The sequence below is a fragment of the Mobula hypostoma genome, chromosome X2, assembly GCF_963921235.1.
Source record: "Mobula hypostoma chromosome X2, sMobHyp1.1, whole genome shotgun sequence".
In the NCBI taxonomy this organism is placed as follows: domain Eukaryota; kingdom Metazoa; phylum Chordata; class Chondrichthyes; order Myliobatiformes; family Myliobatidae; genus Mobula; species Mobula hypostoma.
In genome coordinates this window covers 1,790,001-1,811,158 of record NC_086129.1, presented here as the reverse complement: position 1 = coordinate 1,811,158, position 21,158 = coordinate 1,790,001, and positions in this window count along the sequence as shown.

Here is a 21,158-nt window from a genome sequence, read left to right as displayed (position 1 = left end):
GCCTGGCCTGCTGAGTTCCTCTAGCATTTTGTGCGTGTTGCTCTGAATTTCCAACATCTGCAGAATCTGGAGTAACAATTATTTCATTCTCCTTTACACTTGTGTAATGGGAAATGACATTAAACCATCTTGAACTTTGAAATCGCTTCCTTGGTTTGAAAGTGCTTATGAGAAACTTCAAATGAATGTGAAAAGCACAATAAATATCCAAGTTTTTCTTATCTGTCATAATTTATCAGCATATGGTATCATAATTTAATAATAAACCATAATTAATATAAATGTAAAATTTTACAATTATTAATATATGCATATGTAATGTACGATATAGATGTATTGATATGCATATAATTCAAGGGCACATTAATACTTAATAATCATTAAATGTTTCATATTGTTATTAATTATAATATAATTACTATTCAAAGGCAATAATTTGTTGCATCTTATTTCCTCTTTGAAGTTTCAGCATATTAATGGTATATTAATATCAAACACTGGTCACACACTGAGAGCCAGTTAATAAAATCTGCACACATCAGCAGAGACCGTCTTGCTTCTTAATGTACATGCAATTGTTTTGGGGTACTTGCTGATGTGATATAATTACTTGCCTGGTCTTATAAGGATCATTACTCTCCATCTCAAGGTTACGAAGCGTGCTTTCGAAACTTAACAGTTTCTGCGATACAGTACTTGGCATCTTCTCTCTCTCTCTTTTTGTCATTAACCGGGGCTCCCCAGGACTTTTATATCTGTCCCATCCCGCTCTTCCTGACTATCAGTCACCACCCCTCCCCACCTCCCCAGTCACCCGGCCAACCTTTCCAGCTCTTTAGTAGGTGAAGACATTGTCGAGTTATCAGTGCCCCCTCACGGGAGGAAGGACTGGGTCGCTCGCATACCTGCTTCTCCCTCGTGCTCCTTCGCTGGGGCAATGAAATCTTATTCCTTTCCAGTCCTTCGATGTTGCGGTATCGTTCCGTTTCACAGGAGCCTCAGTTCCTTGCCAGGGTGTTTCCCGGAGCGATGGGAAGACCACCGTCATCGTTGCGCACCAGGGGTCGTATGACATCATCACTAAGTGCCGTGTGCTACGACATGGGCGACCACGGTCTTTCCACTTGTCTCCTTAACCTACCCTTCCTGTGGTGGGGGGCGGTGGGGGAGGAGGGCCGCCTCCCACATTGTTGTTCGTAATCTTCCCTTCTTTTCTTTCTCCCCGGCCGTGATTAAGTTCACAAGGTTAATTCCCGGGATGGCGGGACTGTCATATGTCGAAAGATTGGAGCGACTGGGCTTGTATACTCTGGAATTTAGAAGGATGAGAGGGGATCTGATTGAAACATATAAGATTATTAAGGGATTGGACACGCTGGAGGCAGGAAGCACGTTCCCGATGTCCAGAACCAGAGGCCACAGTTTAAGAATAAGGGGTAGACCATTTAGAACGGGGTTGAGGAAAAACTTTTTCACCCAGAGAGTGGTGGATGTATGGAACGCTCTGCCCCAGAAGGCTGTGGAGGCCAAGTCTCTGGATGCTTTCAAGAAAGAGATGGATAGAGCTCTTCAAGATAGTGGAATGAAAGGTTATGGGGATAAGGCAGGAACTGGATACTGATTGTGGATGATCAGCCATGATCACTGTGAGTGGCGGTGCTGGTTCGAAGGGCCGAATGGCCTACTCCTGCACCTATTGTTTGTTGTCTATTGATTGTCCTCGGCAAATGCTTTCTGCAGGAGTGGTTTGCTGTCGCCTTCTTCTTCTGGGCGGTGTGCGTCTCCACAAAGACCAACCCATCACCGATACCCTTCAGAGATGGTCTGCCCGACCGTCAGAGGCCACGTCACCAGGACTTGTGACGTGGACCAGCTGCTCTGCCACTTGCTCCCCCGGCTTCGCGCAACGCAACCCTTGCCCGAGGGTGGCCCGCAGGCCGGCGGAGGGAAGGAGCACCTTACACCTCCTCCGGTAGACATGCATCTCCACCCGTCACCCAAATAATCCTGGTTTTTCTTTCCTTTATAATTGTTGAATGTTCTGTTGGATTTTTTGGATTTTTTGTTGCTTGTTTTCACTGATACGCTGCAGCAAATCCCTGACGCATCGAAGGTGACCAGCGGGCACGGTCGATTCTTGCCTGGCCTCCGATCGACCCTCTCCTCGGAAGATCTTGCAAAGAGTCGGTTCTGTTCGTGACCCCGGGGCTGCTGGCCCGTGATCACAGACCTGGTCCACTGCTCTATCTCCTGCACTGTTTCCCCACCCCGCCCCCCCCGCCCCAGCCCCTCCCTCTTACTTCTGTCTCCAGCCCTTTCTGTAAGACGTAGCCAGTCTGATCCACCATTCCCTCACGGCTGGCTTACAATCCATCGCGACACAATTGTCCTGTCTTCTCCACCCCGCCTCGAGGTGCAGGCTAGCGGAGGGAAGGAGTGCAGGAACTCAGCAGGCCAGGCAGCATCTACAGAGAGGAATAAACACAAGAGATTCTGCAGATGCTGGAAATCCAGAGCAACACACACACAATGCTGGTGGAACTCAGCAGGTCAGGCAGCATCTATGGAGAAGAATTAAAGGCATCCATTAGTCTTGCGAGACCATGGATCTTCACTCTGCAGGGCGCAGGCCTGGGCAAGGTTGTATGGAAGACCAGCAGTTGCCCATGCTGCAAGTCTCCCCTCTCCACGCCACCGATGTTGTCCAAGGGAAGAGCATTAGGACCCATACAGCTTGACACCGGTGTCGTCACAGAGCAATGTGTGGTTAAGTGCCTTGCTCAAGGACACAACACGTTCCCTCGGCTGGGGCTCGAACTCACGACCTTCAGATCACTAGTCCAATGCCTTAACCACTTGGCCACATGCCCACACAGGAGAAGAATAAACACAAGAGATTCTGCAGATGCTGGAAATCCAGAGCAACACACACACACACACACAGACACACACACACACACACACACACACACACACACACACACACACACAATGCTGGAGGAACTCAGCAGGTCGGGCGGCACCGACAGAAAAGAGTGAACAGTCAAAGTTTTGGGCCGAGACCCTCTTCTTCAGGACTGGAAAGGAAAGACGAGGAGTCAGAATAAGAAGGTGGGGGGAGGGGGGGGAAGAAGTACAAGAGAGATGAAACCGGGGGTGGGGGGTGAAGTAAGGAGTTGGGAAGTCGATCGGCGAAAGAAATAAGGGGCTGGAGAAGGGGGGAACGTGACAGGGGAGGGTAAAAGACCGTGGAAGACAGGGAAAGTGGGAGGAGGTAAGGAGATAAGGCGAGAGAGGGACAGGGGAATGGGGAGCGGAGAAGTGGCGGAGGGGGGGAGGGGTGGGCAATTACCTGAAGCTCGAGAAGACAAGGCTAAGGAAGCTGCCTGAAATAGAATCTGAATTGTGGACTCTGGGCTCTTGGGGACCACTTAGCAGGTCTGGTTTCTCTGCAGTGAAACCAGCGTTCAGCTCAATCCAAGCACTGCGTCGTGAACCGCTGTGGCTGTCAGTGCTCTTCCCTGAAGGATTTGTTTCTCTTACTGCTTCAGGGCTCCTGAAGGCCGTTACTGCGCCGCGAGTGACTATCTTCGGGCTCGATGCGTCATGAGCCTTGCGGGGCTCCGCGGGGCACCGTCGAGCACAGGCCTTCCCGGTATCTTGGGCACCCGTACTTACTGATTGCTAGGAGCAGAGCGTCGTGGTGAGCACTGGTAACGACCGAGCCCGGGAGCGGAGGAACGGCCGACTGTTTCACGGTCAGCGCTGGCAACGACCGAGCTCCAGAGCTGAGGAGTGTGAGATCTGGCTGTATTCAGCCCAGGAGCAGAGGTAGGCAGACTCCCCGACAGAGACAGAAACGAGAGGTCATACACAGGAACACCCAGAGAGCATCTGAGGGACGGCCGAGACAAAACATGCCCCTGCGAAACGCAATGACCCCGCTCCAGTGCGAAATGAGCGTCCACTTTAAATAATCAAAAGGCGTGGAAAACCCACAATTATCTTGACCAAGTTAAGCAGAAACGCGCAAGGTCTTCAACAGCTCTCATTAAGAGAAGAACTTGCCATTACGGGTGCTCGAGTTATCTGGAAGCCCAACGCTCAAAGGCGCCCCGCGGTGGCCGGCAGGGGCCATGACGCATCATGGGGGTGTCATGGTCCGGTCCGTGGAGTCCGTATTCCGGTTCACGGTCCGGTCCATCGACCCTTGATCCAGGTTTTCCTGTCTACCGTGTTTCTGTTCCTGTTAAGCACTAATCGAGGCAGCTGATGCTCGTTGGGGCTGGCTGCATAAATACCTCCAGAGACCAGGGCGTGGCTGCTGGATTGTTCTTGTCCTTACTCCTTGTATCCCTTCCCCTGCCTTCTGTTTCCTCGCCTGAAGCCCTGCCTTGTCTTGCCGGTAACTCTCGCCTCGCCTGAAGTTCTCGTCTCACCTTGCTTTGCCAGAAGCCTTGCCTTGTCTTGCTGTCTGGTCCTGGAGCCACCCTGTACCTAGCTCCCTTCCTGTTCCTTGCCTCCGCCCAGGTAAGCCAGGCTGTCTTGCCGTTACCTGGGGTTGGTTCTGTCCCTTCCTGTCCCTTGCCTCTGTCGGGTGGTGAACCACACCCTGCCCAGGTGAACCGCGCCCTGCCCAGGAGGAGCCAAGCCTCGCCTCAAGTCTCCTGGCTCCAGCCTCCAGCCTCGCCTGGCCTCAAGTCTCCTGGCTCCAGCCTCCAGCCTCCAGCCTCGCCTCGCCTCGTCCCCTGCCTCCAGCCTCCAGCCTCGCCTGGCCTCAAGTCTCCTGGCTCCAGCCTCCAGCCTCCAGCCTCACCTCGCCTTGTCCCCTGCCTCCAGCCTCCAGCCTCACCTCACCTCAAGTCTCCAGCCTCCAGCCTCCAGCCTCGCCTCGCCCCGTCTCAAGTCTCAAGTCTACAGCCTCTTGCCATGCCTCGCCTCGTCCCCTGCCTAACCTCGAGCCTGAAGACTCCAGCCTCTAGCCTCTAGCCTCTTGCCAGGCCAAGCCAAGTCTCTAGCCTCTAGCCTCTTGCCAGGCCAAGCCAAGTCTCTAGTCTCTAGCCTCTAGCCTCTTGCCAGGCCAAGCCAAGTCTCTAGCCTCTAGCCTCTTGCCAGGCCAAGCCAAGTCTCTAGCCTCTAGCCGCTTGCCAGGCCAAGCCAAGTCTCTAGCCTCTAGCCGCTTGCCAGGCCAAGCCAAGTCTCTAGTCTCTAGCCTCTTGCCAGGCCAAGCCAAGCCTCTAGCCTCTAGCCTCTTGCCAGGCCAAGCCAAGCCTCTAGCCTCTAGCCTCTTGCCAGGCCAAGCCAAGCCTCTAGCCTCTAGCCTCTTGCCAGGCCAAGCCAAGTCTCTAGCCTCTAGCCTCTTGCCAGGCCAAGCCAAGCCTCTAGCCTCTAGCCTCTTGCCAGGCCAAGCCAAGCCTCTAGCCTCTAGCCTCTTGCCAGGCCAAGCCAAGTCTCTAGCCTCTAGCCTCTTGCCAGGCCAAGCCAAGTCTCTAGTCTCTAGCCTCTAGCCTCTTGCCAGGCCAAGCCAAGTCTCTAGCCTCTAGCCTCTTGCCAGGCCAAGCCAAGTCTCTAGCCTCTAGCCGCTTGCCAGGCCAAGCCAAGTCTCTAGCCTCTAGCCGCTTGCCAGGCCAAGCCAAGTCTCTAGTCTCTAGCCTCTTGCCAGGCCAAGCCAAGCCTCTAGCCTCTAGCCTCTTGCCAGGCCAAGCCAAGCCTCTAGCCTCTAGCCTCTTGCCAGGCCAAGCCAAGCCTCTAGCCTCTAGCCTCTTGCCAGGCCAAGCCAAGTCTCTAGCCTCTAGCCTCTTGCCAGGCCAAGCCAAGTCTCTAGCCTCTAGCCTCTTGCCAGGCCAAGCCAAGCCTCTAGCCTCTAGCCTCTTGCCAGGCCAAGCCAAGTCTCTAGCCTCTAGCCTCTTGCCAGGCCAAGCCAAGTCTCTAGTCTCTAGCCTCTAGCCTCTTGCCAGGCCAAGCCAAGTCTCTAGCCTCTAGCCGTTTGCCAGGCCAAGCCAAGTCTCTAGTCTCTAGCCGCTTGCCAGGCCAAGCCAAGTCTCTAGCCTCTAGCCGCTTGCCAGGCCAAGCCAAGTCTCTAGTCTCTAGCCTTTAGCCTCTTGCCAGGCCAAGCCAAGTCTCTAGTCTCTAGCCTCTAGCCTCTAGCCAGGCCAAGCCAAGTCTCTAGCCTCTAGCCGCTTGCCAGGCCAAGCCAAGTCTCTAGTCTCTAGCCTCTAGCCTCTTGCCAGGCCAAGCCAAGTCTCTAGTCTCTAGCCTCTAGCCTCTTGCCAGGCCAAGCCAAGTCTCTAGTCTCTAGCCTCTTGCCAGGCCAAGCCAAGTCTCTAGCCTCTAGCCGTTTGCCAGGCCAAGCCAAGTCTCTAGTCTCTAGCCTCTAGCCTCTTGCCAGGCCAAGCCAAGTCTCTAGCCTCTAGCTGCTTGCCAGGCCAAACCAAGTCTCTAGTCTGTAGCCTCTAGCCTCTAGCCAGGCCAAGCCAAGTCTCTAGCCTCTAGCTTCAAGCCTGAAGACTCCAGCCTCCTGCCTCCTGCCTCCTGCCTCCTGCCAAGCCTCGTCCTTGCCTAGTTGTGGGGTCCGAGCCAAAGGCAAGACCCAGGTACTGGGTCCTTGTCCAGCCTCTGGCTCGGAGTCCAAGCCCGGGCTCCTAGCTCTCTTGTTCAGTCCTGTTCCAGGTTCCTGGTTTTCCTGCCCATGTCCTTGCCATCGCCCCGTATCCTAGTCCTGTCCCTAGTACTTCGGTGTCTGTGTCTTGCACTTGGGTCCGTTCCCAGCCACCCCCCCCCCATGACAGGGGGAAGCTCTCGCCTGAAGACAACCATGGCAAAACATGACTGAAACACCACTGTGGAGCAGAAGCCCACGACTGATCGTCGTCTGGAGCCATAGAACACTACAGCGCAGATTCATATCGTTCGGTCCCTCTAGACTGTGCCAGCCCATTCCGTAGTCTGCCTCCGTGCCATCTATCTGCACCCGGACCCTAACCCTCCGTACCCCTCCCATCCTTGTACTTATCAAAGTTTCTCTTAGAGACAGGAAGAGAGTGAGAGAGAGGCAGGGGTGGGGTGCGGGGTTCTGGGTGGAATGAGAAAGGGAGAGAGAGAGGGAGAGGGAGAAGAGATGGAGAGGATGAGGGAGAGAGAGAGAAAGAGAGTGAAAAGGAGAGAGAGTGAGAAAGAGAGATAGACAGAGAAAGAGAGAGAGGGAGAGATAGAGAGAGGGAGAGATGGAGAGGAAGAGAAGGGGAGGATGAGGGAGAGAGAGAGGGAGCGATAGAGAGAGAGGGAGAAAGAGAGGGAGAAAGAGGGAGAGAGTGAGAGGGAAGAGAGGGGAAAGATGTGGGAGGGAGAGAAAGAGAAAGACTGAAAGAGGGAGAGACACAGGGAGAGAACAAATGAAAAGGAGAGGAGAGAAATTGAGCGAGAGAGAGGCGAGGTGAAAGAGAGAGTGAGAAAGAAAAAGAGAGAGTGAGAGAGATGGGGAAGAGAGGGAAGGGAGAAGTCAGAGATAGAGAGAGAAAGAGAAAGAAGGAGGGACAAAGAAAAGAGAAAGAGTGAAAAGGAGAGAAGGAGAGAAAGTGAGAGATAGAGAGAGGTGGGAGAGAGAGTGACAGAATGATGGAGAGATAGATAGATAGAGAAAAAGACAGAGAGAGATAAATAGATAGATAGAGAGAGTGAGAAAGAGAGAGAGGGAGAGAGAGAGGTACATAGAGAGATGGGCGAGAGAGAGAGAGAAAGAAAGAGAGAGAGAGAGAGAGACGAAGAGAAAGAGAGAGAGGAAGAGAGACAGAGAGGAGGGGGAGAGAGAGAGAGAGAGTCAGAGGGCCATTGGGCTATTTACAGGATTTTGCAGGAATTGAGATCAGAAGGAGATTGTTGGAAATGACTGTGGAGATAATTTCTACATCTTGAAATCATTGCTAGCTCTCTCCTGGGAATACCAGCTTGAGGGATTTTTGCCGGTCTCTTCCGGCTTGGAAATTTCTCACTGGACCTACCTTCTCACAGGGTCTACATCCGAGAACTGCCTCCCCACCCCCACCACCCCCCGTGCCTTCACCAGAAGGTGTACAGTAATTCAGACAGGTCACCACCCTCTCTTCAAGGGTAGTTAGGAATGGCCATTAAATGTTGGCCTTATCAGTGATCCCTCGAAAAGTGAAAAAAAAGCTTTAAAAAAAGCACGGCCGTTTACCAGTACACTATCTCCACAATTTATGAAATGCACCTTGTGCAAATACCTTTTTTGTTCAAACCTATCAAATATTGAAAGGCCAAGATAGAGTGGATGTGGAGAGGATGTTTTCTGTGGTGGGGGAGTCTAGGACCAGAGGGCACAGATAGAGTGGGTGTGGAGAGGATGTTTTCTGTGGTGGGGGAGTCTAGGACCAGAGGGCACAGATAGAGTGGAGGTGGAGAGGATGTTTACTATAGTGGGGGAGTCTAGGACCAGAGGGCACAGATAGAGTGGAGGTGGAGAGGATGTTTCCTATAGTGGGGGAGTCTAGGACCAGAGGACACAGATAGAGTGGGTGTGGAGAGGATGTTTCCTATAGTGGGGGAGTCTAGGACCAGAGGGCACAGATAGAGTGGAGGTGGAGAGGATGTTTACTATAGTGGGGGAGTCTAGGACCAGAGGGCACAGATAGAGTGGAGGTGGAGAGGATGTTTCCTATAGTGGGGGAGTCTAGGACCAGAGGACACAGATAGAGTGGGTGTGGAGAGGATGTTTCCTATAGTGGAGGAGTCTAGGACCAGAGGGCACAGATATAGTGGATGTGGAGAGGATGTTTCCTACAGTGGGGGAGTCTAGGACCAGAGGGCGCAGATAGAGTGGGTGTGGAGAGGATGTTTCCTATAGTGGGAGAGTCTAGGACCAGAGGGCACAGATAGAGTGGGTGTGGAGAGGATGTTTCCTATAGTGAGGGAGTCTAGGTCCAGAGGACACAGATAGAGTGGGTGTGGAGAGGATGTTTCCTATAGTGAGGGAGTCTAGGTCCAGAGGACACAGATAGAGTGGGTGTGGAGAGGATGTTTCCTATAGTGAGGGAGTCTAGGTCCAGAGGACACAGATAGAGTGGGTGTGGAGAGGATGTTTCCTATAGTGGGAGAGTCTAGGACCAGAGGGCACAGATAGAGTGGGTGTGGAGAGGATGTTTCCTATAGTGAGGGAGTCTAGGACCAGAGGGCACAGATAGAGTGGGTGTGGAGAGGATGTTTCCTATAGTGAGGGAGTCTAGGTCCAGAGGACACAGATAGAGTGGGTGTGGAGAGGATGTTTCCTATAGTGAGGGAGTCTAGGTCCAGAGGACACAGATAGAGTGGGTGTGGAGAGGATGTTTCCTATAGTGAGGGAGTCTAGGTCCAGAGGACACAGATAGAGTGGGTGTGGAGAGGATGTTTCCTATAGTGGGGGAATCTAGGACCAGAGGACACAGATAGAGTGGGTGTGGAGAGGATGTTTCCTATAGTGGGGGAGTCTAGGTCCAGAGGACACAGATAGAGTGGGTGTGGAGAGGATGTTTCCTATAGTGGGGGAATCTAGGACCAGAGGACACAGATAGAGTGGGTGTGGAGAGGATGTTTCCTATAGTGGGGGAGTCTAGGACCAGAGGGCACAGATAGAGTGGATGTGGAGAGGATGTTTCCTATAGTGGGGGAGTCTAGGACCAGAGGGCACAGATAGAGTGGAGGTGGAGAGGAAGTTTCCTATAGTGGGGGAGTCTGGGACCAGAAGGAGCAGATGGACAGGAAAGTGGATAGATTGGCCGAGGAAGAATGGATATGGAGAGTTTTGTTTCCTCGACAGTGGTAGTCTAGGACCAGAGGGAGGAGGTGGACAGGGGAGTCGATAAATTGGCCTAGGGGAGATTGGATGTGGAGCTGCCTTCTTGAACCGCTGCAGTCCCTGAGGTGTGGGGACACCCACAGTGGTGTTAGAGAGGGAATCCCAGGATTGTGACCCAGCAACAATGGAGGAACGGCGATATGTTTCCAGGTCAGGATGGTGAGTGACTTGGAGGGGAGATTTCCAAGTGGTGGTGTTCGCAGGTATCTGCTGTTCCGTCGTTCATGGGTCTGGAAGGTGCTCCCTTAGGAACTTTGGTGTGTTGTTGCAGAGCATCTTGGAGATAGTAGACACTGCTGCAACTCTCCGTCGACAGTGGGGGGATTGGATGCTTGTGGAAGGGGTACCAATCAAGTGGGCTGCCTCGTACGGGATGGTGTCGAGCTTCTCGAGCATTCAAGGGTAGTTAGGAATGGACAATAAACTCCTAGGTCCCATGAATGCTCCATCTGAGATTAGAAAAGAAATTGCAGGTAATTAATTAATCTGGATCCCACAAGGGCCAAAAACTCGAAACAAAATCTGCAGATGCTGGAAATCCAAAGCAACACACACACACAATGCTGGGGGAACTCAGCAGGCCAGGCAGCATCTACGGAAAAGAGGAAGCAGTTGGCGTTTTGGGCCGAGACCCTTCGACAGGATCCCTATGGATCATTAGGTTGGCTGGTTGTGCACGATTCACCTTTTAATTGACGTACGCAAGGGAGACAAGCCGGGCGATTGCATCTTCGACCCCTTGGTAGTCTGCAAGTTAACAAGGGCAAATGGACAACTGGTCCTTCTCCACGGAGGACCAGCTCTTCCAAAAATACGTAACTATTTCAAAGATAGTTATCAATAAAATTATTGCAAAGAATCTTCCGGGATAATAATCTGTGACATTCCGTAAAGTTGTTCCAGCCAGGAGTGGCATAGGGATTAGATCCCACTGCCGATTAAATGCTCCCAATGGCATGCATCTGAAATGACCTCTGACGACCGGCCTTAGCGTGTGGTTTAGCTCCTAAGCCCGGCAGAAAATTGTTTTTGGCATGGACGAGATGGATGAAAGGGCCTGTTTTTGCGCCTTTTCTCTGAGTGCCTGTTTCTACTGACAGGGGAAGGGGGCAAAGGTGGGCTACTGGCCCCTTAAAACCAGCCACTCTGGACAGACGGGGCTCTTCAGCAATGGTTGGGCAGCTCACCTCAAACTCTGATCTCAAACCTCCGCTGCCTTGCCCCTGTACCCGCTCACGGGGAAGGCTTCGGGAGTGAACCCTGAGGGAAAAATCCGGAGCTGGAGTCCCTGAGGCAGTCCGACGTTGAGTTCAACGCTGACTGGCAACTCCTGGTACCAAACTGTATCGGGTCTCTCCCGTTCCTTTGGGTTCATCAGCTGCGTGGAGAGGGGGAGCCTGTTACACGGGGCAACAGCTCGCTCTCCGTATCGTACTGCCCGGGCTTGCGTATTGACTAAAATAGGCAGCATCGCTGGAACGGAACAAAGAGTTGCCATTTCTGGCCACGACTCTCTGTCAGGACTGGGAAGGAAAGGGTAAGAAGCCAGTATAAGAAGGTAGGGGGAGAGGAAAGAGGACAATAGGTGAGACCAGGTGAAGGGGGAGGAAGGTAGGAGGGGGAGAGGGGTTGAAGTGAGAAGCTGGGAGGTGATGGGTGGGAAAGGTAAAGGGCTGGAGAGGAAGGAATCTGACAGGAGAGGAGAGTGGACGGTGGGAGAAAGGGAAGGAGGAGGGACACCAGGGGGAGGTGATGGGTGGGAAAGGTAAAGGGCTGGAGAGGAAGGAAGCTGATCAGAGAGGAGAGTGGACCGTCGGAGAAAGGGAAGGAGGAGGGACACCAGGGGGAGGTGATGGGTGGGAAATGTAAAGGGCTGGAGAGGAAGGAATCTGATCGGAGAGGAGAGTGGACCGTGGGAGAAAGGGAAGGAGGAGGGACACCAGGGGGAGGTGATGGGTGGGAAAGGTAAAGGGCTGGAGAGGAAGGAATCTGACAGGAGAGGAGAGTGGACCGTGGGAGAAAGGGAAGGAGGAGGGACACCAGGGGGAGGTGATGGGTGGGAAAGGTAAAGGGCTGGAGAGGAAGGAATCTGATGGGAGAGGAGAGTGGACTGTGGGAGAAAGGGAAGGAGGAGAGACACCAGGGGGAGGTGATGGGTGGGAAAGGTAAAGGGCTGGAGAGGAAGGAATCTGATGGGAGAGGAGAGTGGACCGTGGGAGAAAGGGAAGGATGAGGGACACCAGGGGGAGGTGACGGGTGGGAAAGGTAAAGGGCTGGAGAGGAAGGAATCTGATGGGAGAGGAGAGTGGACCGTGGGAGAAAGGGAAGGAGGAGGGACACCAGGGGGAGGTGATGGGTGGGAAAGGTAAAGGGCTGGAGAGGAAGGAATCTGATCGGAGAGGAGAGTGGACCGTGGGAGAAAGGGAAGGAGGAGGGACACCAGGGGGAGGTGATGGGAGGGAAAGGGAAAGAGCTGGAGAGGAAGGAATCTGATCGGACAGGAGAGTGGACCGTGGGAGAAAGGGAAGGAGGAGGGACACCAGGGGGAGGTGATAAGCAACTGAGGAAGAGGAAATCTTATTCTGATTCTATTTGGTGTGGTTGAGAATATGCGTAGTTAGTGTACCCCACCTTATGAAAGAGGTCTGGAAATTGCATCAACCCCAGATGAGTCTGAGAGTCGACGAGGAGGAGGGACACGCGGTGAACCGCTGACTAGAAAAGACACGGCCAACGAGAATTCCCGTTGTCCAATCAACGGCGGGAGCCGGCCACAGCAACGGGGCTTCTGTCCGGTCAGCGACGCCTGTTTAAAAGGAGGGCGTCGGCGGGCGTTCAGGCTTATTCCGACGGTCCAATCAGCGGCAGGGGCAGGGCACAGCGATGGGCGTCCTCGCAGGTTGGTGACGCTCGTTTGAAAGTACAGAAGGGACGAGCGGGGCGGCCATTGTTGGGAATAGGCCAGTGGTGAGAGCGTTGGCTCAGAGAGATGTTGGCCCTGGGTAGGTTTATGTTAAGGTTTCCTTTTTTTGTCTCCTCTGTATCTAGTGTACTAAATGGCTGTTGTGTGTTCACCATGCCAGACGTTTGCCCAGGGAGAACTGGACTACGTCAAGCGCATTCGGCTGCAGCTCCTCGAAGACTGTGTTTGGGATCTGGAGTGTTACGTACCCCGTAACTGGGTTGCCAGCCCAGCAGAAATGGAACTCTCGTTGGAGTCTGGATTACTAGGAACTAATAAAGTTTTGTTAAAGAAACAAATAATACAGTACTCTAATCGTAAGGATATAAATGTAACAGGTTAGTAATGATAATACACACACATACACAGAACTAGGGTAATAGGAATCAACCAAGCTCTATCGCAGTCTAGGGGTAAAATGATCAGTCTTACAGTGACGCAGAGTTAATTTCAGCTAGCGCAGTTTGCAATAATCGCTGTTGTACCGTTGGAGAGAGAGGGAGAGGGAGGGGGATGCAATTTGATTCAAGCAGACCTTTGATGTCTTCGCAGTTGGTTTTTGGGCGGACCCTTTTTGATGTCTTCTATCCCGCTGTGGTCACCGACTGTGACCCCTCCGTTCCGGATGTGACCATTCTTCCGCGGTGAACCCGGCACCCAGGCAAGGGCGGACACACACACCAGGTTCCCACCGATCGTACCTTTACACCCTGTGAGACTATGGTTGGTTCCTGCGAACCGGACCTCCAAACTCCCACCACTTGTGGGGGCACACCGCTCTTTCCAGGGTCTCGTTGTCTCGTGGTCTCGTGGTCTCGTGATGTCCCGTGCCTTAGCGAACCTGTTCTTTGTATCCCCCTGCTGGGGTATTACCTGTCCATCAAACTTCAAACAGTTCAGGTTCAAAGCAACTGGCCTGTCAATACTCTGAATTGTGTCTCTTTTTCGTTAATCCCTCTCTTCTCTCTTATTAGCATTTTGAATGTTTCTCCATTGTCTCTCTTATCTCTCTCGCTAGCATCAATCGTCCGATAGCTTGGTTTGGCGTCACAGGAGCGGCAGCTGGTTGACCTTTGGCTTGTACGGGAGAGTGGGGAGATCACCGGTCGGAGTTACAGGGAAGTCGCCTCCCTCCCCCACTCCCAACGTTGCAGGAGCCGAGTAGCTGGGTTGACCGTCAGGAGAAACGGAAATGTGAATGGGCAGTTAGCGCAGAGCACCCCTGTGGCCTTTCCCCTTAATAAGAAGTGTTACAGTTTGGGATACTGTTGTTGGGGGGCAGGTGACCACCCAGGGGAATGCCACGGAGAACAGGTTACAGGCACGGAGCATGGGTCCGTGGTGCAGAAGGGAAAGAGGGAGAAGAGGGGAGCAGTAGTGATAGGGGACTCGGTAGTCAGCGGAACAGACAGGAGATTCTGTGGACGTGAACGGGTCACCCGGATGGTGTGTTGCCTCCCAGGTGCTGGGGTCAGAGACATCTCGAATCAAGTCCATGGCCTTTCAGGGAAAGAGGGAGAGCAGCCAGATGTCTTGCTGCACATTGGAAAGGAAAAGCAACGAAATCCTGTAAAGAGGATTCAGAGAGCTGGGTAGAAAGCTGAGAAGCAGGACCTGCCGGGTCGTAATTTCTGAACGGCAGCCTGTGCCACGCGCCAGTGAGGGTAGAAACAGGATGATTTGGAAAATTAATGCGTGGCTGAGAAGTCGGTGCAGGGGGCAGGGCTTCAGGTTCTCATTGGGATCTCTTCTGAGGGAGGTATGACCTGTTCAAAAGTGACGGGTTGCACCTGAACCCGAGGGGAAGCATTATTCTCGCGGGCAGGTCTGTTGGAGCTGTCGGGGAGGGCTTAAACTAACTTGGCAGGGAGATGGGAACCAGAGTGAACGGACTCAGATTAGGACGGACGGTGAAAAAGCAAAAACAGCGTGCAGTCAGACTGTCAGGAAGGGCAGGCAGATGACAAGACATAATTGCAGCCTGCAGGGAGAGTATCAGTGCATTAGGAATGCAGAATCACAAGTACAGCACTCAAAGTGTTATATATCAATGCACGGAGAATAACAAATAAGGTGGATGATCTTGTTGCACTATTAACAGATTGTCAGATATAATGTTGCGGCCATCACTGAATCGTGGCCGAGGGATGGTTGTAGCTGGGAGCTGAATGTCCAAGGTTACACGGTGTATATTCAGTGGTGAAGAAGGCGAATGCAATGTTGGCATTCATTTCTAGAGGAATAGAGTGTAGTCATAGTCATAATCATACTTTATTGATCCCGGAGGAAATTGGTTTTCGTTACAGTTGCACCATAAATAATAAATAGTAATAGAACCATAAATAGTTAAATAGCAATATGTAAATTATGCCAGGAAAGAAGTCCAGGACCAGCCTATTGGCTCAGGGTGTCTGACCCTCCAAGGGAGGAGTTGTAAAGTTTGATGGCCACAGGCAGGAATGACTTCCTATGACGCTCTGCGTTGCATCTCGGTGGAATGAGTCTCTGACTGAATGTACTCCTGTGCCCAACCAGTACATTATGTAGTGGATGGGAGACATTGTCCAAGATGGCATGCAACTTAGACAGCATCCTCTTTTCAGACACCACCGTGAGAGAGTCCAGTTCCATCCCCACAACATCACTGGCCTTACGAATGAGTTTGTTGATTCTGTGGGTGTCTGCTACCCTCAGCCTGCTGCCCCAGCACACAACAGCAAACATGATCGCACTGGCCACCACAGACTCGGAGAACATCCTCAACATCGTCCGGCAGATGTTAAAGGACCTCAGTCTCCTCAGGAAATAGAGACGGCTCTGACCCTTCTTGTAGACAGCCTCAGTGTTCTTTGACCAGTCCAGTTTATTGTCAGTTCGTATCCCGAGGTATTTGTAATCCTCCACCATGTCCACACTGACCCCCTGGATGGAAACAGGGGTCACCGGTACCTTAGCTCTCCTCAGGTCTACCACCAGCTCCTTAGTCTTTTTCACATTAAGCTGCCGATAATTCTGCTCACACCATGTGACAAAGTTTCCTACCGTAGCCCTGTACTCAGCCTCATCTGTAGCCTTGTAGGAGCAGGGATGTGATGTTGAGGCTCTATAAGGCGCTGGTGAGACCTCACTTGGAGTACTGTGGGCAGTTTTGGGCTCCTTATTTAAGAAAGGATGTGCTGACGTTGGACAGGGTACAGAGAAGATTCACTAGAATGATTCCGGGAATGAGGGGGTTAACATATGAGGAACGTTTGTCCACTCTTGGACTGTACTCCTTGGAGCTTAGAAGAATGAGGGGGGACCTCATAGAAACATTTCAAAAGTTGAAAGGCATGGACAGAGTGGATGTGGCAAAGTTGTTTCCCATGGTGGGGGAGTCTAGTACGAGAGGGCATGACTTAAGGATTGAAGGGCGCCCATTCAGAACAGAGATGCGAAGAAATTTTTTTAGCCCGAGGGCGGTGAATCTATGGAATTTCTTGCCACAGATGGCAGTGGAGGCCAAGTCATTGGCTGTCTTTAAGGCAGAGATTGATAGGTATCTGAGTAGCCAGGGCATCAAAGGTTATGGTGAGAAGGCGGGGGAGTGGGACGAAATGGGAGAATGGAGCAGCTCATGATAAAATGGCGGAGCAGACTCGATGGGCCGAATGGCCAACTTCTTCTCCTTTGTCTTATGGTCTTATGGATAGGAAGGTAGGCAGAGGGGGGAGGCGTGGCTCTGCTGGTAAAGAATGGCGTCAAATCAGTAGAAAGATATGAGATAGGATCGGAAGATGTTGAATACTTGTGGGTTGAGTTAAGAAAGGGTTAAAAGGACCCTAATGGTAGATATATACAGGCCTCCCAACAGTAGCTGGGGTGTGGACCACAGATTACAACAGGAAATAGAAAAGGCGTGTCAAAAGGGCAGTGTTATGAAAGTCATGGGAGATTTCAACATGCAGGTCGATCGGGAAAATTAGGTCGGATATGGATCTCAAGGGAGTGAGTTTGTTGAATGCCCACAAGATGGCTTTTTAGAACAGTTTGTCGTTGAGCCTACTTGGGGATCAGCTATATTAGGTTGGGTGTAATGTAAGGAACCGGAGATGATTGGGGGGGCTCAAGATAAAAGAACACTTAGGAGGGCAGTGATCAGAATATGACTGAGGTCAGCTTGAAATTTGATAAGGAGAAAGTAAAGTCTGACATAGCCGTCGTACGAGAGAGGAGCTGGCCAACGTAAATTGGAAAGAGATGCTGGCAGGGACGACAGCGAGGCAGCAATGGCATGAGTTTCCAGGAAAAATGAGGAAAGTGCAGTATAGATGCGTCAGTGACCGTCACGGGCGTGATGGCGGCCTGGGAAGGGTCGCCACGCTCCGAGTTGCCAACGTAGCGCGCCCACATCTGGCGCAGCCAGATGGTGGTGGAAATTGAGCCAGACTAAATGCTGGAGGAACTCAGCAGGTCAGGCAGCTTCTATGGAGGGGAATAAACGGTCGACGTTTCGGGCTGTGAGGAAGAGGGCACGTATCAGATGGTGAGGGTGGATGCCATCTTCTCGAGGAGCTGCCTCTTGACAATGTCCTCGATGGTGGGGAGTGGTTGTGCCCGTGAGTTTAAATAGGACCATCCAATGTGAAAGAGCAGACTTGAGGTTCTTGTGGCTGTTAGAGGTTCTACGCCAGCTGAGGCACCAAAGATACTCGCCAATTTACATAAGAACATAAGGACGTAAGAAATAGGAGCAGGAGTCGGCCGTCTGGCCCGTCGATCCTGCTCCACCATTTAATAACTTCATGCTGATCTGCCCATAGACTCATCTCCACCTACCTGTCTTTCCCCATAACCCTCAATTCCCCATCTCTGCAAAAATCTATCCCACCTTGTCTTAAATACATTTACCGAGGTAGCCTCCTCTGCTTCATTGGGCAGAGAATTCCACAGGTTCACCACCCTCTGGGAAAAGCAGTTCCTCCTAAATCTACTCCCCCCGAATCTTTAGGCTATGTCCCCTCATTCTAGTCTCACCTATCAGTGGAAACAACTTTCCTGCCTCTATCTTATCGTATCCCTTTCATAATTTTATATGTTTCTATAAGATCTCCTCTCATCCTTCGGAATTCCAGGGAGTACAGTCCCAGGCGACTCAGTCTCTCCTCATAGTCTGACCCCTCCTCATCTCTGGAATCAACCTGGTGAACCTCCTCCGCATCACCTCCAAAGCCAGTAGATCCGTCCTCAAGTCAGGAGACCAGAACTGCACACAGTACTCCAGGTGCGGTCTCACCAGTACCCTGTACAGTTGCAGCGTAACCTCTCTGCTCTTCAATTCAATCCCTCTAGCAATGAAGGCCAACATCCCATTTGCCTTCTTGATAGCCTGCTGCACCTGCAGACCAACCTTTTGCACAAGCACTCCCAAGTCCCTCTGCAGAGCAGCAGTCTGAAATCTTTTACCATTTAAATAATAATCTGTTCTTCTGCACCACACCACTCGCCACTGATTGCCAACCAGAGTAACACCCATGCATCGCAACTCCTTGCTTTCTATTAGTTAGCCAATCTTCTATCCATGCTAATAGATTAGATTAGATTAGATGATTCAACTTTATTGTCATTGTGCCGAGTACAGATACAAAGCCAATGAAATGCATTTAGCATCTGACCAGAAATGCAAAGAATAGTGTTATTTACAAAATAACTGTGAATAAAAAGTAAGTGCTACAGCACACAAATATAAAAGTACTGAGACAGTACAATACGGGTGCAATACTGCTTAGCGCTGTGATGTGAGGTTCAGTAGGGTCACAGCCTCAGGGAAGAAGCTCTTCCTGTGTCTGCTGGTGCGGGAGCAGAGGCTCCTGTAGCGCCTACCGGATGGGAGGAGAGTAAAAAGTCCATGGTTAGGGTGAGATGCATCCCTGATAATGCTTCTCGCCCTGCCCAGGCAGTGTTTATGGTAGATGTTCTCAATGGTGGGCAATTGGGTGCCGACAATCCGCTGGGCAGTTTTCACCACACGCTGGAGTGCTTTGCGGTCCGATACGGGACAATTGCCATACCACACTGAGATGCAGTTGGTGAGTATGCTCTCAATGGTACAGCGGTAAAAGTCCGTCAGTATCCTGGGACAGAGGTGAGCTTTCTTGATGCTCCGCAGGAAATAAAGGCGCTGTTGCACCTTTTTGATCGGGATGGAGGAGTTCAGGGACCAGGTGAGATCCTCAGAAATGTGGTCACCAAGGAATTTGAAGCTTGATACACGCTCCATTACAGTTCTGTTGATGTAGGTGGGGATGTGGGTATGACTCCTAGCCTGCCTGAAGTCCACAATGATCTCCTTGGTCTTCTGGGTGTTAAGGGCCAGGTTGTTGTCGGCACACCACGCGGCCAGGTGCTGGACCTCGTCCCTGTAGGCCGTCTCGTCATCCCCTCTGATCAGGCCAACCACCGTAGTGTCGTCTGCGAACTTGATTATGGAGTTAGAACCATGTACAGGAACGCAGTCATAAGTGAAAGGGGAGTACAGAAGAGGGCTCAGCACACAGCCTTGAGGCACACCGGTGTTCAGGGTGAGAGTGGAGGAGGAGAGGTTGTCTAACTTAACTGATCGGGGTCTGTTAGTCAGAAAGTCCAAGGTCCAATTGCAGAGTCCATTTCCAATATATCACCCCAACTCTGTGCATCCTTATCTTATGTATAAGTATTTTATGCTGCACCTTATCGAACCCCTTCTAGAAATGTATTCCAAAAACCAAGAAATTCTGAAATGGTAAAATAGTACAACCGTGGCTGACAAGGGACGTCAAAGCCAATGTAAAAAACAAAAGAGAGGGTATACAACAAAACAAAAATTAGTGGGAAGACAGAGGGCTGGGAAGCTTTTAAAACCCCACAGAGAGCCACTAAAAGAATCGTTAGAAGGGAAACGATGAAATATGAAAGCAAGCTAGCAAATAATATCCAAGTGTATAGTAAAAGCTTTTTCAAGCATGTAAAAAATAAAAGAGAAATGAGAGGGGATCTAGGACTGCTCGAAAATGAGGCAGGAGAAATAGTAACAGGGGACAAGGAGATGGCAGATGAACTAAATGAATATTGTTTATCAGTCTTCACTGTGGAGGACAGTAGCAGTGTGCCAGATGTTGTAGTGTGTGAAGGAAGAGAAGTGGGTGCAGTTACTATTACAAGGGAGAGGGTGCTCAAAGATCTGAAAGACCTAAAGGTACATAAGTCACCTGGACCAGATGAACTGCACCTTAGGGTTCTGAAAAAGGTAGCGCTAGAGATTGTGGAGGCATTAGAAAGGATCTTTCAAAAATCATTGGACTCTGGTATGATGCCTGTGGCAAACCATATATATGTTGTAACTGGGTTAACTGTCTGGACAGAACCCTCTGCTGACTGCCCCGTGGCTCCTCCCACAGACCCCTGAATAAAGGTGATTTTGCCTTACCCCTCCCTCTCAGTCCAGGGGCAGACACGCAGCATGGAAGTCGTATTGTACAGCAAACGAAAGCCTTTCAATATTTACCCTACTTCAGTCTTTTAGAGTTATTGAAGGTGTTTCAATTTTATTCGCTGTACAATACGACTTCCATGCTGAGTGGGGCAAGGCGAAATCACCTTTATTCAGGGATCTGTGGGAGGAGCCACAGGGGCAGTCAGCAGGGGGGGCGTGTCCAGACAGTTAACCCAGTTACAACATGTATATGGTTTACCACAATGCCAGAGGACTGGGAAAATTGCAAATGTCTCTCCACTCTTTCAGAAAGAAGGAAGGCAGCAGAAAGGAAATTATAGACCAGTTAGCCTGACCTCAGTGGTTGGGAAGATGTTGGAGTCAATTGTTCGGGATGAGGTTATGGAGTACTTGGTGACACAGGACAGGACAAATGTCAGCATGTTAAGGGAAAATCTTGCCTGACAAAACTGTTGGAACTCTTTGAGGGGATTATCCTACATGTGTAGGATAGATAAAGGGGATGTAGTGGATGTTATATATTTGGACTTCCAGAGGGTCTTTGACAAGGTTCCACACATGAGGCTGCTTACCAAGTTAAGAGCCCATGGTATTACAGGAAAGTTACTGGCATGGTTAGAGCATTTACTGAGTGGTAGAAGGCAGTGAGTGGGAATAAAAGGATCTTTTTTAGGTTGGCTGCCAGTGACTAGTGGTGTTCCGCAGGGATCGGTGTTGGGACCACTTCCTTTTTATGCTGTATATCAATGATTTAGATGATGGAATAGATGGCTTTTTTTGTTAAGTTTGCAGATGATATGAAGATTGGCGAAGCGCAGGTAGTGTTGAGGAAACAGGTAGGCTGCAGAAGGACCTAGACAGATTAGGAGAATGGGCAA